The sequence below is a fragment of the Schistocerca cancellata genome, chromosome 3 (assembly GCF_023864275.1).
Source record: "Schistocerca cancellata isolate TAMUIC-IGC-003103 chromosome 3, iqSchCanc2.1, whole genome shotgun sequence".
NCBI classification, from domain to species: Eukaryota; Metazoa; Arthropoda; class Insecta; order Orthoptera; family Acrididae; genus Schistocerca; species Schistocerca cancellata.
The window spans coordinates 119,342,376-119,346,835 of record NC_064628.1 but is presented as its reverse complement, the minus strand read 5'-3'; the positions used below and the strand labels follow the sequence as shown (position 1 = coordinate 119,346,835).

Here is a 4,460-nt window from a genome sequence, read left to right as displayed (position 1 = left end):
AGTGAACAGCTATCTCTTAACTACAAATACAATTGGACATTGATAGCCCCATGGCGTTCTTTAATGAAAACTTGTTACATCCGTCCGTTACTCGTGCATTAGCAAATAATCCAAGCGAATCGCAAAGTTCACGCTTAAGTCACAGGCACTGAGCAGGATGACGGAAAATCTGCTCAAACATCGCCTCGTCCCGGGACCAATATAGTGCTCCTTTATTCCATCTTTGCGTTCAAGGCAAAGCAAGACTCAAGAAAATGTTTTTAAAAAAGCTATGTCTGTGACACTAAATTAACGTAAAAAAATAAAAACACAAAATGAAGCAATAAAAGGTAAGAGTCCACTTTTATTCCCTCCTGGCTACTACAGCGGTCTATACTTATTGTTTTCCAAGTAATAAAATTATGATATTTATAATGTTACAATATAACTATTAGAGTCTTAAAACAGAGTTGTTAAGAATAAATATCCTTAATAATAAGAGATTATTTGTTGATAATAATAATAATAATAAGAAGAAACTGGATAACAAAATTCACACAGCAAAAATTCGAAACTTCGGGGTCGATAAGAGTCGTCTTGTATATACAGTATACTGCATCCGAATGACGCTATTATTGCAGAGGATAGCATGATGTCCGGCGCCATCCATTTCGAGGTCCTCTAGGCCTGAGTGTGGGCTTTTTTTAAAATTATATGAGTGTGTGTAAGGTGCGTCCACACTACTCGTGTGGCTCGTGTACTTGTGAGACCTGCGAGCCTTACGAGTAACGTGGACGGAGGTAGGTTCCGAGGGCTCGCCGCGAAACAGGCTTGCGAGCCGCCCGAGCATACGAGCACGTGGCTTGTCTGGCTCCTGCTGTTGTCGGTACTTCAAAGGGAATCGCGTCGAGCCGCGTGAGTGGTGTGGACGGCAACAAAGCACTTAACCAGTTGGCTCGCTGCACTCGTGCAGTTTGGTCTTGGTATTATTCTTTTTCTGTGTTGTGGACATCGGTTTTTCTTTTGAAATGGAGTGGACTGACGATTTTATCATTAAATTCATAAATACTGATGAACAATACCCTGTGCTGTGGGATGCAACAAACTCCCAATATAAAATAAAATTTGAAAAAAGTGAAGCGTGGGATTCCATCGCGACAGAACTCGGTGTGGATGTCGCCGAATTAAAAAAAAAAAAGACCGGCTTATTAGCCACTTACAGGAAAGTACGCCAGAAGAAGACTGAGCCTGGGAAGTCTGGCGCTGAGGTTGAGGAAGTGAAAGCTCCAAACTGGTTCGCTTTCAAAGCATTTGAATTTCTGCACTGCAAATATCAGCCGCGGAAGACAATCAACACAGATGTAACTAAAATATATTTATTTTTGGAAATGTATAAACAAACTATTAACAAACTTAATGCGGTTCAGTCCCTTTTTGGTTCTGTCTCCACAGCTACCTAACGTTTTATCTTTCTCAGCTTACATTTCGGTCCCTGCTCATTTGTTAATTTTGAATTTTTTGGTGTTATTCCCTTATATACCATTAATCATACTATTTCTTAAGAAATTTTTTCATAATAGTTTTAGCTTACTACCATTTCTATTAGGTATATACCTAGTAATTGCTTATAGCTTTCAAATTTCAAAACTAAAAAGGGTTCTAATTGTGATAAAATTGTAAGGTTTATGGCAAAATTAGTTCTGACCGTTACAGAGGGGAAAAGAGGAAATGGAGTAACAGTATTGGAATACATACTGGGGCAACGCTGGGTACTCAGCTAGTAGTAAATAAATAATAATGAATAACATTTATTTGTCTAATGCAGTATATTGAAGCACATGTTCATTTATATGTATTTTATTTTATATTATGTTATTTGAGAAAATCAAAATAATAAAATAGGAATTAATAAAGGTAAAACTTCACATATATAGGTGGTTGAAATGTGTGCAGTCAGGCAGTCACTGTACGTAGCTAGTAGCTGAAAATTCTTTAATAAGTTATTGTTTATCATCTTGCCATGGCAATCTTCCCTCTTGGGAAATGAAATAAGCAGCGAATTCATCTCTAATGTCTTGGGCAGTCTGCGTTGAACGTCGTGGACTGTTCGCTAACCGTGAAAACGTTGCAGCAGGAGTGATCTCATTTCTCCAAGTTCCTGGTTTTAAATGCACGTTCTCCTCATGATCCACTGCTCCTACATGGGTATAAATTTATCTGGAAGCAGAACTTTTTCGCAAGAAATTATGGAGGTATATACAAGTCATAATAACACTTTGGGCTTCCTCAGGCTGTAGTAATATAGGCTTTCTTAGTATCCGGAATACGGAAGAAAGTAATCCGAACGCATTTTCCACAATCCGCCGTGCTCTTGAAAGTCTGTAGTTAAAAATTCCTTTCATTGACCTCCGTGGTTGTTGTCCACTATACGGCTCCATGATATGGTTGTTGAGAGGAAACGCGTCGTCTGCGACAATAACAATGGTACTTTTTTCTGTCTACCTGGGAGGGTAAGATCGTCCGGAAAAACGATGGTACCATTACTCATATTCTTAAAAAAAGATGTATTTCGAAAAACACCACTGTCTGAAATTCGACCTTGGCAATACTGGAAAAATCTTATAATTGAAAAAATCGCTTCCAGAATTAACTGGGCTTTGGCTTGCGCAATTTTTGCCATCCATTGCAGCGAGGCAATGCGGAAAGTTCCATTGTCTGTCATATTCCACTGCTACAAGTAACCACTCTTGTTCTGTCTGTGGCATCTGCAAAAAAGTAAATAGAAACTAATAACTCCTAATAATACAAATAATTATTAAATGCATAGACAATAATGGACATTCTAATAATTATGAACACTAATAATAATTAAAATCAGTAATTTTGCGTAATAATAGGTAGTAATCATTATAACAAATATTCCGAATTTCACTTATCAACTTGACATTGTTCCCAATTTTTTACGATTATTATCGTATATCTCCCTATTCCTACATCCATTATTTTATTTTTTATTTTACTTGCTTTGCTATTGTTTATATCAATCTTTTGTCGTCGCTTTGTTTTAGGAGGAATTTAAGGAGGATTTGGAATAACAGAGGCTTGCGGGCATGGATACAAACGAAGGTACAGCGAGCACTTGCAAAGAAATTAGTAGTCAAGATGTCGATCATCAAACAACGCAAGGCAACAAACTACCACCCACACCAAACAAACGCACGAAGGTATTTGCTTCACCTAAAAAAAATCAGAGAAAAAGGCCCGAAGATCCTCGTATAGGAGAGGCATATAATGCACTACAAACTAGACGAGTTTGACGCCTATGGAGAGTACATAGCGAACGTTCTACGGTCCAAGGACAACGGAACACGTGCTTTTGCTAAACCGACACGATTATTTGAGAAAAAAGTGTGTAAGGTGCAATGTATTAAACCCTATATGAATATCAAGGCAAAAAATGGAAATATTTAGTTCGTATACAACCGAAAACATTACTCCTACAGCCGCTCTGGGTAGCCGCGCTGTCTCAGGAGCCTTGTCACGGTCCGCGCGGCTCCCCCCGACGGAGATTCGAGTCCTCCTCCAGGCATGGATGTGTGTGCGTAAGTTAGTTTTAGTTAGATTAGGTAGTGTGTAAGCTTAGGGAACGATGACCTCAGCAGTTTGATCCCATACGACAAATTTCCACTCCTACAGAACGTGTTACGACTTCGCACACCGATTAATCTTCTATTTCGGTAAATGTCTTAGTTATCTTTGAACATTTTACATGAGCAGCATGTAGCGTGTGCGTAAAACTGGCTCTTATTACAGCGTGAAATCGACTTAACGATAAGAGTTAGAGCGAATGACACAGTCGGTATGCAGAGGAAAGCGGACTGTGTTTTGTGAAGTCATTACGCAAGCATCACAGCTGGCATGCTATCTTATCGGTCGAGCATTCTTTCCAGTTGACGTCCAACTGGCTGTACTCCCAAACAATGTGTAGCCACAAAAGCCGTTGCTCAGGTCTTGCCATCTTTCTTTTCCTTTATTTCTACCGAAGTCCGGTTCAGTTGCGTTACCACATCTTTGTTACAATAGAAAACCACCTTATTGTGTTTGGCCTTAAGCAATTTACATGTATGTTCTACGGCTCAGGTTACGAAAAAATAAATTTTTGCGTCCAAAGTACTGTTCGCGTATCGCCTGCTATATGTCAAGATCCAGTACTAATGACCATTTCCATTTACAAAACAACTGCTCTTTGTTGGTATGCCGGTACATCATAACTGAACATATTTTTCACAGTTTACCTCAAAGGATTATGAATTTGGCTCTTCTCTCCGCGTATATCTTCATTAACGGGCCTCGTCGAACACCGAAATATTCACAGCTGGCTACCAAAGCGCTCAGGAAACAGAACGAACTGCTATCAACAGGAGTGCGCTCCGTCAATGCATCTGATGATAATTCATGTGTTGTCGAGATGTTGATCACAT

At 39.2% G+C, this 4,460-nt stretch overlaps 1 pseudogene; it reads left to right on the top strand.

The window, feature by feature from the left end:
• Positions 1–1,007: 1,007 nt before the first annotated feature.
• LOC126176157 (uncharacterized) lies at positions 1,008–3,450 on the top strand (annotated as a pseudogene).
• The last annotated feature ends 1,010 nt before the right edge of the window (positions 3,451–4,460 follow it).